This window comes from Buteo buteo, chromosome 22 (genome assembly GCF_964188355.1).
Source record: "Buteo buteo chromosome 22, bButBut1.hap1.1, whole genome shotgun sequence".
In the NCBI taxonomy this organism is placed as follows: domain Eukaryota; kingdom Metazoa; phylum Chordata; class Aves; order Accipitriformes; family Accipitridae; genus Buteo; species Buteo buteo.
The window spans coordinates 297,052-316,464 of NC_134192.1; positions in this window are offsets into that span (position 1 = coordinate 297,052).

Below are 19,413 nucleotides of genomic sequence, written 5' to 3' on the forward strand. Positions count from 1 at the left end.
GAAGTTCCGACTTGCGTGCAGGGTGCTGGGGGCTCTGGGGTTACGCGAGGGGAACAGGTGATTTCTGCAGGGGGGCGACAAGCGACTTCCCTGGCACTCCTGCACCCCGTTGGGAACATCCCTCCCACCAGTGAGCCGCACTGATCTCCGTGGGCTGGCGAAGAGCAGCTGGGGCGCATCGTGCTGCCCTGATGGTGCCGGGACACAGGACAAACACGGCAGAGATGCGGCGATGGCTGGGCTGTGACGCCCGGGACAGGAACGGGAGGGCGCCGAGGTCCCAGCTAAGGAGCACACGCAGGAACAGGGTGAGAGAGGGCAGACGGCATGCGGGGTGGAAGCTGCGCTGGGCTGCCATCACCGTCCATCAATGAACCCTCCCTCCGAGCCAGCTGGGAGATCCCCCGCCCCTTTGGAGAGGAAAACATCTGGACAAAACAACTGGGAGCTGCTGAAGAAGGGTTGGCCAAGCATCTGAGAGGCAGCCGAGCTGCCCGAGGGAAGGAGCGGGCAGGCTTTTAAAAGCCCACCGCGGGCAGGAGGGGAAGTGAAGGCAGCAGGAGGAATTCTGTATGGAGGAATTGCAAATGGATTGATAGAAGGAGTTGCAGAAAGCAGCAATCGGGAGGACAGCAGAGGGTCTGAAGTGCACAGAATTGATAAGAGATAAACCGGGTCAAAATCTGGCAGGGCAAAACCACCAAAAGCACCAGGACAGCCAGGATCCTGCCAGCAGAGTGGTGCTCGCTTGAGATGTTAATAGGGCAGCTAATGCCGCTGAAAAAAAGGCAAAAGTGTTCAATAAACATTTCTGTTCCCTATTTGGCAAGGAGGAAGAAGATGCATTTGCATCACATGAGGATGAAGTACTTTCCAGTCCATTAGCAACCAAGGCAGGCACAAGACAATGCCTGCCACAGATAAACAGCTGTAAAAGTGGCCAAGGAGACCTCTGGGCAGCGCTTTTCATTTTGTGTCCATCCAGGGGACAGGCCAGGATTCGGCCCCGCCAGCAGAGGTGGCACTAGCAGGGGGTCCAGGCTCAGGGTGGGAGTGACCGACAGCCCTGGGCTGATGCTGGAGCCAGGCAAATTCCCGAATGAGAGATGACCCACAGGCTGCCACAGGGGTGTCCCCTCTCTCTGTGGCACTGGTGGATGCCGAGGACTGTTCTCGAGGTGCTTCCTCACCCCTTCCAGTGGTTGCTGAGGGGCTGAGCCCCACGGGAGGGAAGGGAAGCCGAGCCTTGCCCCGCACTGGGTGCGATGGCAGCGTCGGCACAGCCTGGCAGTGGGGCTGGCGAGGGGGTCCCCGGGTGACCCCACTGCTGGTGAGGGGGTCCCCGGGTGACCCCACTGCTGCCAGGGCCCGTGGGAGCAGGAGGGCGCTGACCTTTCTCTTCTTCCATCCCTCTGGCTGGAAAACGGCCCCGTAAGCTGGGGAAGGGGGGGGGGGCTGGTGCCCCCGCCGTGCTGCTGGGCTGCGGCCCCGGGCAGAGCCGTGCCCCACAGCGGGCTCTGTGGGGCGGGCTGTGGGGGTGGGTGCCCAGCAGGAGCCGCGGGAGGCTGCTGCCATCCCGTGGGCACAGGGGGTAGGACACGTCGCCCTGCTTGCTCCCAGGGCTGGCACCCCTGGGTGCCCCTCCAGCCCCCCCCCCCCCGGCTGTGCCCCTCCGCTGTGCCCAAGGCCCGGGGGTCCTGCCCGTCCCCGGCGGCCGCTGTCCTGGCAGGCTGGGCACGGTTCTTCCCGGCGCTTGCCGGAGGCGGCAGCTCCTTCCCGCGGCTGCCGTCCAGGCGGCCTGTCCTGCAGCGGCGTGGGGCTGCGGCTCTTTTCAGCGGGTCGCATCCCCTCCCTCCTCCTGGAAGGAGCCCGGGGTGCAGGTCGCCAGCTCCCGCAGGCTCCTTCTGCCCTTCGGCGGTAGCTCCTGGCCCGCGGCCCCTCCAGCGACCCCGGGAGCTGCCGCTCGGGGCTCGGGGCAGCCCCGAGGCCAGCACGCTTGCCATGGGAAGGGCTGCCTTGCGGCAGCCCTGCTACTCCCCAGCCATCGGCTCCTCGCTCCTCATCTGCAACCAGCACGTCGTGGGCCGCCACATTCTTGCTTGCAAGCCTCGCGAGCCACGACGGGCTCCCTAAAGCCCCAGATCCTGGAGCCACGTGATGGGACGAGGCTATCAGCCGGCAGCAGGCATCCAGCCCCGCTGTTGGCGGCGACAGCTGAAAAGTAGGTTTCCTATGTTTAGCTCTGGCCTTTTTGGGTCCTGCTGTTCTCAGGACTGGGACAGCGCTGATTTCTGCCTGCAGCTCTGCACACCCGCCTTCCTCAAGGGCAGCCAGCTGCTCCGCGCGCTGGGCAAGGCAGCCTTGCACCCCGGACGCAGGCAGAGGCACTGCCGGCCCTAAGTCACGGCCGGCACAGGCCGATAAGCTGGAGGGAGTGAGGCCTCATTCAGGGCTGGTGCAGACTTCCAGAGCAGGGGATGGCTCAGGCCGGTGCATTGCATGCAGAGAGAGTCCATGTCGCTCTCATGGCTCTAAATGGGATTCCCTTCCCCTGGCTGAAGTGTGGGGTGCTCTGCTCCCGGCTCAGTGCAGGGATCCCAGCCCTGCCCCTGCTTCTCCTGCAGCCCCCCCCAGGCTGGAGGGGGTGATGGGCTGGGAAGGAGAGCACAGGGAGAAATGCATGGGGCTGTGGAGGGACCCGGGGTCGGCCGGCTCCGTGCCAGTCACTCCTCTCTTTGCAGGAAGACCCAAGCCATGTGCCGCCTGTCCGGGAGCTGTGAGCTGCAGGGTCTGTCCAGGTCCTGCAGCCGCAGCCAATCTTCCCAACTTCCCACTTTGGGGCAACCCTCCCCGGGGGGGTCTGGGAGAGGAGACTGCACCCTGTCCTGATCTCGGGGTGTCTCCAGAGTCACCCCCTCTCCTTGCAGAAGCCTGCTGCAGCTGGGTCAGTGCCAGGCAGGGCTCTGGGCGCAATCTGGCCATGCCTCTTTCCCCATCCCTTCCCCGTTGGCACCTTGGAGGGAGCCAGTTTATGTAGCTGGGCCATCTGCTCCAGGGGAGCCCGCCGGTTCCCAGCCACGCTGCCAGGCAGACCCCCCTGCGCCTCCGCGGGGTGCTAAGAATAACCAGCACCGTCAGCAGCCGTGATATTTGCAGGCGCCCGCCGGTGCCACCCCCACTCCAGCCTGCTGGGCACAGGATGCATCTGCTGCCTGACGTCAGCTGCCAGCCACGCGGGGGGACGGCGTGGGCAGTCTGGGGGGGCCATGTGTGGCTGGTGAGAGGAGGGGGCCTGTCCGTCGTCCCCCCCTGCCTGAGCAGGAGCATAAATGCTATGGTGGGACCGGGGTTATTGCTGCCTGCATCCTTGTACCCAGTGTGGGGACCCAGCGAGCTGCTGGCCCACCTTGTCCTGCTTTTTCTGGTGTCCTACAAACAGAAGCTGAGCTCTGCAGGACCCCCAGAAGACTTGGGGAGGCCTCCAGGGCTGGGTGACCATAGCTCTGCCTTCCTGCCTGGGCCTTGCTCCACACCTGCCAACAGACCCGGAGCCATGTGCGGAGGGATGGGGACCCAGCTGGGCTCTGTTCCCTGGCAAGGGGTCTCCTCCATTCAGGAGGATGAGACACCCCAGAGCTGCCTGTTGTGGTGCAGGGTGGTGTGTGGGGCAGCTTCCCTGAATATCTGAGCAGCCCTTTCCCCTTTGCATGGGGCCATGGGGACTGATGCAGGTCTCCTCTGGGCTTCATGTCTGCTTCATGTCAGCTTTGCAGCTGGCAGAGGAGTGGGGCTGTGGGTGCCTTCAGCTGCTGCCACCCTGTTTTGGGGGGGTCCCATCAAGCCCATGCTTTCCTGAAACCCAGCTGCTCTGGTGAGGATGGGGCAGGCAGGGATGGGGCAAGTTGAGAGAGAGGACCCTGCCCCACTGACTGCAAATGTGGGCGTGATGCCCCCCCCAGCCTCTTGCTCTGCCTTCCCTTGTGCAGGGAGGGGACAGACTATTCCCCAGAGCTCTGCCTGGCTCTGCCCTGCCTGCTTGCCAGCTCCTTCTCTCCCAGCTGCACCCAGTGAGAGTGTGTCACCCTGGTGTGGCCATCCTCGTGCCTGCTCTCCTGAAGGCAGCAGTCCAGATGGTGAGAAACCAGGACTTTGCAGGGGAGGGGGGGGGGGAAATCCCCAATCCTCCCCCTTGCCAAGCTTTTCTGGAGCTTTTCCCACACCCAGCCTTTCCTAGCCCAGGTCACCTCCTCTGCCCCCACACTGCAAATCCCCTCTCCAGACACCTCCTCCTCTTCTGGGTCCGGCCAGGGGAGCGCCTTCCCCCCACAGCCAGTTTGGGTGCCCATGACACCGCAACCATGGTGCAGCCCTGCTGTTCCCGAGACTGGGCCAGCAGAAAGCAGAGCTGCTGCTCCTCCTCTGAGGACCTGCAAGCTGCGTTTCCCCCAGTGCCCAGACCGTGCCCTAAAATGGGTGGGTTTTGCGGGGACACCGTGCTCCTACCAAGGGCTAACGCAGCCCCAGCAGCTGCCGGCACTTGCATAAGCAGCGACGGAGCGAGCCCTTCCTCCCTGGGCGATGGTGAGTCATGCAGCCCGCCGCGAGTCTCGGATGTTTTCCTCTTTGTGTAACACTCCAGCAAATCATCTAAAATGCCCTGACAGGCCCCGGCCAAGGAGCTTCTTGGCACGTGGGTTTCCACGCGCTGCCCTTCCTCCGGTGTGGGGACTTGCACAGCCCCGGGGAGTGACCGAAGGGCTCTTCCAGCTGGGCCAGAGGGTGATGGGTTATTTCAATGCAAGACTTTTCAGGTCCTTTGGAAGGGGTTAAAATCAAATTGGCTTTCCCACGGGGTTGGTGCAAGCCTGGGAATGAAGTCTCGAAGTGAGGGTGTAAAACTACAACAGAGCAACTTCGTGCTGCATCTGCTGGGGCAAGTACCCATTGGCATCGTTCAACTGCCCTCAGGCTCTGTGAGGTGCACAGCAGAAGAGTGGTAGGAGCTTCAGGGATGGCCTGAGGAGGGGGTCTTGAAATAATTATGGCTACCCAGGGGTGTGGGTTTGCTGCTGGCCAGTCTGGCAGAGCATGGAGCCAGCTGAGGGCAGGCAATGGGGCACAACCCTGTGCTGCTCCTCCAGTTTGGAAATCAATCAGGTTTTGGAATTGGCTGACTGCTGCCCATGGCCTGAAACTGAGGGAAGCCTCTGAAAATGCCAGGTGAGGTTTTGCCTGGAGGCTGAGCAGGGACGAAGCCACACTGGTGGTTTGGGCAGTTTTCAGTGGGGTTTTGGAAATGTAAAATAGGCTGTGTTTTCCTCTGGTGAGAAAGGATTGCTTGCGCTGGGCGTATGAAGTCCATGGCTGCAGTTAGACACATCATACCACAGTGAAAAATGCTTCCCAGGGTGCCTGCGGGTGACAAGCCACCTTCTCTCCTGTGCCCAGAGCTTCTCACTTATTCACTCCTCTGCCTTAATTTCCAGCCTGCAACTCTTGCCTTGTTCCCATGCGCCTGGGGAGTTTATTCCCTCCCTCTCACCTGCTGGCATTTCCATGCTTTAGGAATGTCACCCCATTTCCCCTTGGCCTGCTCCAGGTGAAACAAACCCAGTGCAATGTGCAGGAGATGGTGGCTCTTGCCCAGCTGGCAGGTGGAACTAAGAGGACGTGGGGCATCGCTGGGGTTTGGGGAGACGGTGGGCATGGCAGGACATGGGACACAGGTGATGCTAGACCATACTGGGACCATCCTAGGTTAGGAGGGGACACGGGGCAGCTGAGGTGTTGCGGGGGATACAGGAGATGGTGGGAGCCATCCCACGACCCCACATCAGCGTGGCAGCAGCAGGCAGCAGTCTGGAGGGGAACGCAAGCACCGCAGGCCCCGAGCTTCTCCCAGGCACGTGTGTGCCTGCACACATGCACACACTCGTGTGTTCTTCCCCTCTTCATCCTCTCCTCTCTGCAGGGCTTCTCTATTCTCCAGTCATTTTTGGCAGTCACGGCAAGTACCAGCTATGTCTTATTTTTGGTGGTATTTGAAAGAATGTACAAATAGTCAACAAGACATTTATGTCTTTCCTTTGGGACTTGCTAGCTGTTTCCCCATGGCAATAAACTCCAGTTTTGAGCGTTTTGAATTATGAGCAATACTTTTGGCTGTGAATCCATCTTTCCAGCTCTTTCGGAGGGAAAACCCTTGGCTAGATGGAAAGGCCCAAGTAGAAAGAGGTTTGTACACACTGAGAGGCAGCTTTGTAATAATGTATGGGACAGCCCCATCAGTGCTATTGCTTCTCCTTGTACCTGCTGGCAGAGGATGAGCCAGGCCCACAGGGCCCATCCTGACTTTGTAGTTCAACACAACATGTTGACGCAAGGCAGGAGATGGCCGAAGACTCTTCATTACATACCCTTGACTTGAAAGCACCCACTCATTTACAGTGCAGCAAGTCCCAGCACCTCGGCATGGATTGTGCCGGCCCTACGTGGATGATGCAAGCACGGAGTGTGTCTGGACATCGCCTTCAGTCTCTGTGGTTGATGTGAGCTTACCGTTTGGACATCCACCCCTTGGGAGCACCAGGAGAGCCAAGGTCTTGCAGGACATGTCTGAGGGAAGCAGACAAGTACTCTGACCTTGGTTCCTAAAGACATGCCAGGTCATGGCTTCTCTTCACAGGGAAATCATCTCAGAAAAGCCTCTGGAGCTGGAGGAAGGCCATCACACTCGATGATTCTTGGGAAGGGGGAGCAGGGTGTGCAGGTGCTGCCCCGGGGGATACCAGCACACCCATCCTGCCAGCTCCTTTACCAGCTCGGAGCAGCAGCAGTGGCGTTAGCCTGACATGCTATTGCCTAGCAACTGCTGGCATTGCAGATAAATCCCCTCACTGGTGTCACTGCAGACCTGATGCTGATGTCCCAGTCCTCTGGCAGGGCCCTCTGGGGTGCTGCTGGAGATACAGGAGATATATCCCCCTCCAGGCTCATCTCTGAGGGCTGAATGGTTGCATGGTGGGAGCATGGGGGGCTGCAGATGTACTATGTCTGGAGTGGCCCAAGAGCACATTGAGGCTCTCCTGCCTCATCCTGGCCGGGCACCAAGCAGGTCTTCAAGTCCTCATTCTCTGAGCCTCTTCTGGAAAGTTTTTTTGGGGGTACGACCCCACTAAGGCACCTTCCCCAGCACATTTCCTCTGCCCAGCCTCCTTACACCTGCCTTTAAATCTTGCTTTGGGCATGCAGCGGGCAGGCAGCCTTGAAGACCTCCTTGCCCCTGGTATCTGTTGCGGTGTCCCATGGAGCAGTGCCCTGATTTGGCCCTCACCCATGGGGTCAGGCAGCTGGCGGAGGGCGAGGGACCGCTGGGAAAGGGCAGCTGTCCCTTCCCAGCCAGCCCAGATGCACACACCGGCTGTGCAGGGAGAGGAGCCGCACGCTCGCCTGGGGTCCCTATGCAGCAGCACGTGCAAAAGGGGAAGACTTGGCACAGGGTACCTGGGGGAAGAGAGAGGAGCTGTTTTGGGAGCCTTGGACACCCTGGCTCCAGTGTGTCCTCTCCAGAGTATCTGACAAGGATTTCTCCCAGCATGGAGCCCAGACTTCAGAAGTAAAAGGTGATTGACCTTCTCTGTTCCTTTCAGGCATTGCAGCCTTATTTCCTATCCTCTCCAACCCCCCAAGCCCAGCTCAGTGCTTTTGCTGGTTCAGCTCAGGCATCAGAGAATGATGCCAGCTCCTGGATATCTGCTTCCTCCACACTCCTAATGTCCCTCATCTTCCCTGTCCCTAATCAGGAGGGAGGTGCCAGTGCCCGTGCCAAGCTGAGTGACTCATGTCTAAAGGTACCTTAAGCTGCTCCCTGCCTGCTCTACAGAGCCAATGCCGGGGTAGTGGTGGTGGTGGGCACTGGCAGAAAAGCTCCCCAGAGCAATAGCCCAAATGCCCCCCAGTCTTGCCTTTGGGGGCCTGAGGAGTGGGTCAAGGTGCAAGAGGCAACAGTCTCCATTTCCAAAGCTCAATAAGTTTCTGAATGGTGAATTGTAGGCCACTGCACCCAATGCAAATCGGAGCAGACACTGTCTCCCGCAGCAAGGCTAATCCTCCCCAGGGAGGCACTTGTTTGCACAGCTGTGAAGTGATAGGAGCTACTCGACCTTGCTGGGATTGCACATTAGGAAAGGGCTCTGCATGCCAGTGCACGCGAGGGAGGTAATCCTCCTGCACAAGGACCTGCCCAGCCTGTGGCACGGCCACGTTGGGCAGCGAGCTGATGAGCAGGCAGCTGGCAACGGCAGCATCCTCTGGTTCTGGTGAAGAGGGTGACCATGGCTTGGGGCCACCATCTCTGCAGGGAGAGCTGAAAGAGCCACAGCCACCACACTGAGCCCAGGAGCCTACTGGGATCCCATGGGCTCACCCACTCTTCACTGGTGCCAGCCCTGCACAAAATCATCCAGTTGCCTTAGGATAGATACTGTGAGAGCCTTGGGAAGCACTGGGGGAATGGTCCCTCACACCTGACCAAGGGGGAGGACTTATCCCATCCCTTGTTGCCTACCCCAGCCCCAGGGGATGTGTTAGCATTTGTTAGCACAGGCTTTCTGGGTCTGTTTCCCTCCAGCCACAAAAGGGGAGGAAGGAGAGTGAGTTAATGGCCTGTTAAAAGTGTTTGATTTTCCATGTGCTGATGTGGAACCCCTGTGGAGAGGTGACAGAGATGGGGACAGGGAGGAACGGCTCGGAGGCTGGGGACAGTAAATTCCCTATGCACAGATATGTGACCTGGCAGCAGGTTTCAGCTGTGTGGAGGGAAAATAAGCCGGTCCTTCCTTCCTGCAGCACTGACCTGAGGGGAGAGGATAGGGTGGGTGTGGGATGGATGGGCTCTTGCTTCTGCCTTAGGGGTCGCATCACTGAGGCTAACAGGGGCTTTTCAGGGCAGACATGGCAGGACAAAGGCTTTCCTGGTGCTGGGCTGGGTGCTGTGTGCCTGGGCTGGGCGCAGACTACTTGTGTTGGGTTCACTTCAGGTCTTGCACACCCAGCTTGGGGCATCCCAGCACCAGAGCCTTGGGCCAAACCCTGAGGCAGCCACTAGCCCCATGGAAGACCCTCCTCACCGTCCAGCCTCCTTTGCCCCTTGGGTGGCAGAGACCCCCCGCTCGAGGCTGTATGTCCCCAGACGTTCCCAGGCAGACCCTGGTTCCCTGACACAGCTCTCCAGCTTTCCACCATGATACGGCGAGGAACGTTGGAAGCCAGGTCCCCTGGCCACCCCTGGCAGTGAAAGCAGCTTCTCCTCCAGCCATCTGCCTGGCCTGTGCTCCCGGCGTGCTGGCACCAGCCGGGGACCAGTGTTTGCTCCCGATGGGCTCCCCCGCAAAGATTCCCCCACCTCCCTTGTCCTGGGGCTGGGGAGTGCCCCTGTCCCTTGCTGGTGTCTCCTGTGAAGGCGAAAGAGCCACTGTTGTTTACAGTCACTGGTTGAGGAGGTGTGACACAGCAGCGGCACTTCTGAAAACACGTAATTTGAGATATTAAAAAACGGTCATCCCTGCAAAGTAATTCACTTCCCTGGAAAGCCCCCGCAGTTGTGGGATTGTTTCTTCCCTACCCTTGTTAATTTATGGGAGATATTATAACTTACCAAAAAGACAGAAGCAGCACAGCCATGGTTATAATTTCTAATTTCTCCTTTAATTAACACTGGTGTTGTGTTGCCCAGCTGTGGCACTGCCAGGAGCTGCCACACAGTAAATCCCTACCTAAGACACTCACTTGAGTGACCATGGAGATTAGGGCTTTATTAATATGAATGAAGCTGCATTATGGTCAATTGAGTGCGGAAACTAATTTAATCATGCTCAATGCTTGTCCAATCAGTGCCAAAATTGATGGACAAAGTCTTGTTCTTGCCAAGTTTTCCCGCAGTCAGAGGATGAAGACGGAGGCTGTCCGAAGTGTGGGTGTCTCTGAGATGAGCTGAGCCTGTTCTGGGTACAGAGGATCAAATAGGGACCTGTGGCTCCAGCTGCTGACTTGAATGTCCCTAGGTGATGAGGGTCCATGGGGACAGTCCTGCTCACAGCGTGGCCAGGGGAAAGCAGACTTGTCACCTCTGGGTCCTTCCACGTTGGGCCAGGCGGTGTGGGCAATGCAGTGGGCAGAATGGGGCTGTGGGACCTCTCCTGGCTGCACTGAGGGGTTGTCAGGGGAGGTCACAGCAGCAGAAAGGAGGAACAGCCATTGGAAGTTATACAGAGAATAAGCTGTACTAATTAATTACTCTGGTGGCAGGGACCTCCACGTGCTGCCTTTGGGGAGGAGGTGAATGGGGCTGCCGTGTCCCTGATCTGTGCGGGGGGGGACGACTCCCACCTCGGAGATGCCCACAGTCATGGCTGGGACCAGGAGCTTGCTGCCACCCTCTTGGCTGTGACACCGTGGTGCATGTCCTGGGAAAGGGAAAGGAAGCAGAGGGCTGGAACATGACACTCACACTGAACTCTCTTCTGGAAGGTGCCATGGGGGTGCTGCACCCCACAACCCTGCATCCAGCTGCAGAGCTGCTGTGGAACCAGCTGTACTCCGGTGACATTGCTGACCTGTGCTCTGTACCTCACCTGGCCTGTGTTTTTTTCAGATCCTTCTGAGAGAAGGTGTCCTGATCCTTTGGCTGATACGTGCCTCCGCATCTCACTTGGGGCTCCCAGTTGCAGGCAGTGGGATGAGCTGGGACCTTGAACCCTCACCTGGGGTTGGCAGGCACAGTTAAGGCTCCCTCTCCCTTGTACTTGCTGCTGATGGGGCAGGATGTCCTGGATGATGGAGGCCACCCAGCGCATTAGCAGCTTACAGGCAAGATCAGGGAGAGCTGTTTGGAGTGGAGCACCTTGGAGCACTTCTGTGCCCAAGGAGGAGTGCTGAGCGGGAGAGACCTCCCTCTTCCATTGCTCACGTATCTGCAGCTGGGTGGCAGATGCATATTGCCAAATAGAAAAGGCTTTCCTTAAATACAGTTCAGCTCTGCCATCGATTACACGAAGGCTTGAGAGTGAGTGAGGATTTAGCAGCAGCAGCAGAGCTGTATGCTCGGGAGCAGGTGCACAGTTTGGCAGCAGCTGGAGCAGGGCTGGCTCTCCCATTTTTCTCGTTGCGACGTGCTGGGTCAGGCAATGCACATCCCCCAGCCCAGTGCAGCGGGAGTGTGTCCTGACTGCCCTTTCCCAGCCACCGGCTCTGCTGCCTGGCGCAGAGGTGCCAGCTCTCTCCGGAGCCAGCCCCGCCGCCGGCTCTTGTTCGCTGGGTTCACGCTCGCCCCGTGTGAGCCCACGAGGCCGAGCCGTGCGGCTGGGCTCAGGGCAGACACCACGAGTGCGGCTGGGTGAAGCGACCCGCTCATACGGTCTGCTCTCAGAGCTGCAACACACCCGCCGCCTGCACACACGCACAGCGCTCCCAGCCACGCACACGCCTGTGCGCACATACACGCACACGCTCTCTCATGCGTGCACACCGGCTACGTCGGCCGCGCGCACTAGACCATGTCCTTGCCCGCACGCGCACCCGGCCCACGCGTGCCCACGGGCGGACGCCTGTGAATGCAGACACACGCAAACCCGCATGCTTGCAGACACCCGTCGGCGTGCGCTGACACGCGTGGGTGAAGACACACGCACGCCTGCCTGCGTTTTCATGCTGGGGCAGGCGGGAGCGGGGCTCGCAGCCAGCGCGGGGCGAGAGCAGCTTCTCCCTCGCTGCCTGCAGCAGCCACTGGATGGCAGCAAGTCCCCGGTGCTGAGCCACCAGCGCCGCCGGGAGAGGGGAGCTGGGCTGGCTTGTGCCGAGCAGAGGGGCAGGGGGCTGGGGGAGCAGATAAGGGCCTTGTTGGAGCCCGGTGAGATCTTAAGACGAAGGATGACTACTTGGGGAGCAAATAAAAAGGCGGAGCTGGAGGGCAGTCCTGAAGCCAGGTCAGCGGGGGAGAGGTTAGAACCTGCTGCAAACAGCCCAGCGGTGCTGAAAGCCCCCCCAGGAGTGGTGGGCACAGCACCAGCCTGCACAAATGCAAGTGGTAAAGATATGGCAGAGTAAGTGATGCTCCTGTTTGGCCCCTAAAGCACTCTCTTGAGCCTTTGATGCTAATTATTGTAGACTTAATGAAAGCACACTGGCTGCAGTCCCTGTGGTGGCCACTTGTATAAACATAGAGGGGAGAACAGCCCTTAAAACTCGAATATATTTCAGGAGATTCTGTAGCAAATGGCTTCTGATCATAAAGATACACCTTGCACAGAAATGTGTATTTGCACAGATGTAAGCATGGCACCTTGACCTGATCCCAGGCATTTCACACCTCTCTGGCACTTTTGGACTTTGCAAGAGAAAAGCAGGTCTCAGTCCATCAGCTGCAGAAACCCAGATGAACACAAAGCTCCTCCGAAAACTTTTCTAGCGGATGCAGGATGCCGCTGTTTCAGTTGCGGAGGAAGCAAAACCCAGAGGGCTTTGACCCGAGAGGATGAAGTCTGCAAACATCTTTGCATCCAGTGAAATGTCCCAAAGACGGTTCTGGGGATTAGCCCCATGGTACAGCACACGAGGAGAGGGGCAAGGGGAGAAGAGACTATTGAGCACACACAGGCAGAGAGAGGTTTAAAACCTGCAACGCTGCTAACTGATCTAGACCCAGCCAGAAAAGAAGCGTTGGTTGGGTGACCACACAGGACAATCAGAGCTGAGGACTGCGAGGACTAGGAGGATCTAGGGCAGCGTGGCGACGTTGGTCTTGCTGGGAGCCAGGGCCACTTGCTTCCATGTTTTTGAGGTCACAAAGCCAGCCCCCAGGGACATGCTGGGGGAGAAAATCCAGGAAGAAGGAGCTGTTTGAGCCATGGGACCCTGATCCCAGCACAGCTTTGCAAAGAGCCTCGCTTGGGCTTGGGTAGATGCTCTGACGGTATTCCTCTGGGGCTGTCTCTAAGCCTCAGACACAGATAAAAGTGCTCTCATGAACTGAATGCAAGTCTGAGGGGATTAGAGGAAGCTGGGGAGAATGTCACCTTTAACAGCTCACGTGCGAACTAAATGCACGAGTGGCCGAGGGAAGGCGGGCGAGTGGGAGAACCGGCGTGGTCCAACCTGGCTACAGCTGTGCCAGATTCACAAATGCCCCCACAATGCTGATGAAGTAATTGGGGTACTGGCAGTATAGGCACATCGGTAGCAATATGGGGATTAAAATTTCCAGTGCAAAATAAGCCAGGTAGCAACAGGCTGTGCTGTGAACAGACCACTGTTTAAACAGCTGAGAATTGCTCATCAGAAAGCTGGGGCAGAGCAAAAAAAAAAGCAGCACAAATAGTTTACGAATGAGATAAAATAAAAGTTTGTTCTAAGCTTAATATAATTAGGGTAAATTAGCCATTACATAATGGTGAGACACGCACATTTAACAACACCCTTTGGGCCTGTCTTATGTGTGTGGCCTTTATGAGTAAGAGCTGCTGGGATCACATCTGCAGTGCAGGCAGTTGTAGGAAGGTGGGGAGCAGGGGGGAGAGCACTCGCATTGCGACCCGTTGGACTCGTGTTCCTGAGCACCGTCTCTCTCGCTCATCTTCCTCAGCCTCTGGCATCCAGGCTGGGTCTGCATGCTTCTCCAGGAAAGGAATAGTCTTCAGCACAAAGCAAGAAAGCAAGGCAGGATGCTTTCCTGTCAAAGCCTCATTATTCAAATTCAAGCTCCTCTTCCCTTTCCAGAAAATGGTATGTCAAGAAACAGCAAGACTCCAGCATCAGCGCTCTCCTGGGAGAAACGTTAAAAGTCGTATCTTAAGCATCAAGTTTATGTAATACAGGAAAGCCTTGCGGTCGTTTGTGCTTTGACGGAGTCCCCAGGCAGACTTCAAAGGCGCCTCTCCCCCCCAGCCCAAATCTCTTCATCCAACGTGGGGTTTCATCTAAGGAGCCAAACCCCAGCTGGCAGAGAGAGCCCCTTGGAAGTCAGGGATGCTGGGAGGCCTTGGAGGGCCGGTTTCGGTGTTAGCAGCACATCGCTAAAACTAGTGATCAACTCTTCATGTTTGGGATTCTTAGTAACAAGCTCCCTCTCTTCTGCGCTGCTGTTTGCTAGGCTGGCCAGAGTAATGCAAGGGTGCTTGGCCAAGGCGGTGCACCCTCAGGGTGCTGCCAGCACCCAGCTGGGCAGCCTCGGGAAGCTGGGAGAGGTCCTTTCTTACCCCAAAGAGTTGCTTTCCTTGAGCACTTGCTCTGGGAGACACATGAGCCAGTGGTGCTCAGAGGGAAGGACAGCCTGCCTGGTCCCTGTTTGCTCCCCACAGTAAAAATAGCCCTGGCTGCCTGCTGCAGCCTGGTTTTTACTTGACATCTTGCAGGGCTTCAATTTAAACAATGAGGGACCTCAGATCAGAATATGACACCAAAGCAAAGGAAAAACCACAGCTGAGCTGGGCTGTGCAGCCGTCCGGCAATGTGCCTGCCTCCCAGGGGCTGCCCTTGGAAGGCTCCTCTGGAGCGTGGGCTTCAAGGACAGCACGGAACAGGACTGTCTTGCAGGTGAACAGTCCTCTTTACAGAATGATGAGGTCTCCAGTCCCAGGTTGATACCAGGGCTGTGGTTATCCTGGGGTTTGCTCTGGACCTAGCACTGTCATCGCCAACAGGAGCAAGCTGAACAAGAAGGCCCCTGTCCCCAGAGACTGCCAGGCTGCAGCGAAGGTGGCAGAGCTGGTAAGGTTCAGAGAGGGAGTCTTTGCTCTCAGGCTTCAGAGCTGCTGGATTTTAAGACCTGCCCATTCTCCAGTAGAAGGAAATTCTTTGGCACCCCAGTCCTTAGCGCATCTGTGAGTGTTTGGGGGGGGTGGTGCCTGGGGAGAAGTGTGCCTGGCTGGGAAATGAAGATTTTTTTTTCTGCAGCGTGTTCCTGCTGCTGTGTGCTCCCAGTATCCTGTCCTGAATTCACTGAGGATCTAGAGGCAGGAGTGGTGGTGAAGGGCAGAAGTCAACTCCATAATCAGAAAGGGGTGTTGCTTGGATACACTGCTAAGCAACCTCAGGGCTCTTCAGGGATAGAAATAACCTTCCTTTCCTTCTCCAGTTCTTCCTCTTCATTAGCATCAAGCTTGAGCGGTGTGCTGGGACCATGAACATTAGCCTGCTGCAGTCTGGGATGCTACTGTGGCCATGTGGAGCCCTGCCAAGGCTAAGCCGGAGGGGACCTGCTGGCAAAGCAGAAAGGGAGGGACATGGTGTGACAGCACGCGCCTCGCTGGGGTGAGGGCTGCCCTTGGCCAATGTTTGTTCAGCACCGAGTGTTTTGCCCATTAACTGCCAGTGCATAACCAAGGCACACCCAGCAGCAGATGTCCCACCCAGGGGGACCTCAGGTGATGCCCAATGGACCTAACATGTCTCATTGATATGAACCCAGCCTGACTCCTCTCAATGCTGGTGATGTTAGTGCATGCTTTGGGCATACCCTGCCCCTGTCTGGGACTCCTGCCCTGCTCCTCCAGGTGCCACATCCTCTGGTGCTGAGTCGCCGGGGCCATGCACAGGCATGGGGACAGACCCCAAATTCCCTCTGCCTCAGAGAAGTCCCTCCCTATTAGCAGAGTGCCACCCACCTCAGGTGTCCCTCCTGCAAACCTGCGTGCCCCAGCTGTGCCCCCGCTCTGGGTGCAGATGACCAGACAGGCTTAGGAAGAAGCGAGGACAGGCTTAGGAAGAGGGGAGACAGTGGCACAGGGAGGGAGGCACCAGCCCATCCACACTCATCACACGCAGCAGCCACCGCTGTGCACGCTGCCTGTCTGACCACGCGGCACAGCCGGGGACGTGGTGCCAGATTCCAGCCCCATGCCTACACCCCATCCTCCCCGGCTCAGCTCCAGCCATTGCTTACAGTATAACTTTCAGGCTTTTAATTAAATCTTCATGAAACACCCATTTGAGATGCTTAATTTAAAGTGAGAGCTAATTAATTTTATGGGCCTTTGCCACGTCTGTTTTATTTCTGAATTGATGCCTGGGATGTGATGGTAGGGAGCGCAGTGAGCAAGGCAGCCGCCGACTCTTGGAAACTGTCTAGACAGTCATGGCTCATAAATGCAGCTGGTAGCTGTGTGCGAGGCTGGTAGCTCGCTGAATTTCCTCACCAGGCTCGCTCTCACTCCTCCAGTGAGACACCCAGTTGACCAGGGCAGGAAAAGAGAAAGACACTGGGTTGGGCCCCTGTCCTGACTGGGCTGTGCCCTGGTCCTGCAGCGGCTGAACCCAAGTCCAAGCACCACGTGCCAGGAATGGGCTCTGCTCCACTGTGGTATCCCTGTTTCTCAGGGACCAGCTCAGTGTGACATTGCCTCCTCATGAGTTTGCCTCCCTTGCAAGGACCTTTTTCCCCCACTTTGGAGCAGAATGAAGGCCAAAGCTTTGCTTTCCAGTGTTGGCCTCCACGAGACACCCAGCTCCACTGCAAAGACCTCCGCAGCCATGGAAGCTTGGTGGAGCTTTTTCAGCAGCACCTGCTCAGCCTGGGGATGCTCAGACCAGCCTACCCTGGCCTTCCCATCCCCAGGGTGTTGCTAATGCTGGTGCCAGTTGGGAGAGCACCAGTGTGGGAGCCGGCCTCCGCCCGCTTCCACAGCCTGCTGAGCCCCGTGGGGGGGCTGCCACGGGACGGTAATGGTCCATGGCACAACCCCTTGTTTCTTGCTGTGGGGATGCTGGGAGCCAGAGCACGGGGATGTGGAGAGCAAAGCTCTTGCTTGGAGCAGCCCAGGACTGAAGCGTGCCAGCTGGATTGGGGAAGGGGGAGATTTTCCTGATGGAGCTGACGCTGTCCCTGGGGCATGGGGGGGTCTGTCTCTCCCATGCACCAGATCTGCTGGGAAAGGGTTACGGGTGGCTCCGGTGAAGGTCTGCAGGTGCTGGGGTCCAGCTGAGCCTCTCAGCACTGTGACCCTATCCCTGCAGCGCATCCATTGTGCTGATGGTGCCTCCACCGGGGGAAACCAAGATGGGCTTGTTTTCAAGGACCTGGCAGACCTGCAGTCTCCTGCTTTACTGCTGACTGTAAAGGGTCTGGTATTAAACAGTGATTGAAAACATGAATCATCTCTCTAATTAAACAGAGTTGCTCTGTGCCAGGAAATCTGTCTCTTTGTCAGGATCTTTGTTTTTAAAGAGGCATAAATCTCAGGCAAGGCTAAAGATTGGCTCCTGGACCCTTTATCACAGAGTGGCAGTGATTCATCCTGCGCACCCTGGCACCAGAGAAGGAATAAAATTAATAATAAATATTTATTTATAAGCCACAGTAAGTCTGAAAGTGTCTAAACACCCGCAAGAGCAGCATTATCATTCTGTAAACTGAGCTTGCTTTGGCTCTGATAAAATCTTGCTAAGGCCAGCCTTGTCTGGCAGGAGGTAGGGGACTAGGCCACTTTGGGGACTGTCTGGCAGCAAAGAGACTCCTTCAGTGGGGATCATGCACTCCCCCACCATGCCAGCTTGGGGGGATGGACAAGGAGCAAACACAGAGGCCACAGAGGACCGGTTTGTGCTTTGATGTACAGCAAAACATCAATAGATGCAATGCACTGCTCTGTAGTGCACTGATTCCTGCTGGGACCAGTTTGGGCAAGGGGTAGGTTAATGCCTGTATCCCTTCTTGAGCACCAGGAGCTGGGCACAGCCTGAACCGAGGTGGGTTAGGGGTGCTCTGGATAGCACAGGCTTCAGGAGTGGGATACAGGCATCCCAAGCCCCCATCCTGACCAGATCTGGGTTTGCTGTGGCCATGAGCCATCTCTCCTCTTCCCCATGTCTCTGTGTAACAAGGGAGGGCTGGGACTCGTGCTGTCCTCATCAGGGGCTTGTGGTTGAAACGCACTGTTTGCAGAGAGACTGGACACTCGTGCGTGACAGCAAATCCATGCAAATGCTGCTTGCAATTTTTTTCCAGAGTATTGGAAGAGATGGAGGACCACATCAGGATGTTAACATCACCACGGCTGTGGCACTGCTGCTGTTCCTTGTCAGATCAGCAACAAGGCACTCCTCCAGGTAAAGCTGCCCAGGGTGTGCTTCTCCTGCCCCAGCGGGTGGGAATCGACCTCCTGTAGTCCTGCCTCCAGCACCAAGGCTTTGCGTTACCCAGGGCTCAGGCTGCCCTGCCTGGCTGCTGGGAGCAACCTCATCCCTGATATTTGTGCCATTTACTCATAATGCCTCACTGGTATTTACAGAGGGTTCCCAGGGAGTTACCTCACATCCACTGACCCTTGGGTCAACATTGACAGAGCCTGCAAGAAAGGAGTGAGAAGGCACTGGCAAATAGTGCAATGTATTCACCCAGAAAGATATTCCGAGCTGCCATTAGCAGCGTCTGAGCAATACAAGGAAGAAATGTGGAGCAGAGCAGTACATACTGCAGTTGGAGCCAGATGTTAACGTTCCTACGATCAGGAGGAAGAAAACCCAACCCTGAACCTCCTGCCCCTCAGCCTCCTCTCAGAGCAGATTTATTTGCATTCATGTCTTCGAGATAGCTCAGCAGAGCAGTGCCTCAGCAATGCACTTGCCAGTCACACTTGCAAAGTGGATGCAGTAACACCAGCGGAAAAGGCCATTAAGGATGGTTTGTACCTGCCCTGGGATGCCAGATGAAGCTGCTTACGGCCCGGGCTGCAAAGGTTTGTGCTGCTGCACAGCTATTGCGGGACAAGTCCCCTGAGCCACTTCAGTCCTGCTAGTGTTTGGAGGGAGAGCTAGGATCCACCAACCCAGTCCTTCCTTGGGGTCTGGGGTACATCTCCATCTGTTTCCCAGGAGGGAGATGGGGAGCAACCTGCTCTTGTCACTGCTCTGAGGATGACTGGGCACTTTTGAGGCTAATACTGGGGTATTAGTCACCATCCAGAATGGGGAACAGGGAGGGATTTGCACCCACATCCACACAGTGATTTGTGTTGTGACCCACTGTGCCCAGTGCTAGGGGACAAGCACATGCCGCCGGGCACAGGGACGAGCATGTCCAGCTGTGGAGCACGGCTGCCCTGGGGACTCTGCAAACCAGCTTGGCCCTTCCCAGCCCACCGGGTTTGCAACAAGTGTCTATTACCCAGTGGCAGCTAACATTGATGGGATAATTAGAGCTAAAACATGAACTGCAGCAGCAGACCAGTACTCTCTGCTGCTACGTCTGGGAGCTGTGATGTGTTTGGAAGACTGTCTTCTCACAATACCAGGAAGGTCTCCTGCGTAGACACTGACATAAAACCTACCAGCTCCCTGGGTGATTTTAAGCAAGTGACAGGAAGGAAACAACTTTATTGCCTTAAAAAAACACCAGCCCTCCACACTTCTGGTGCAGACCACATG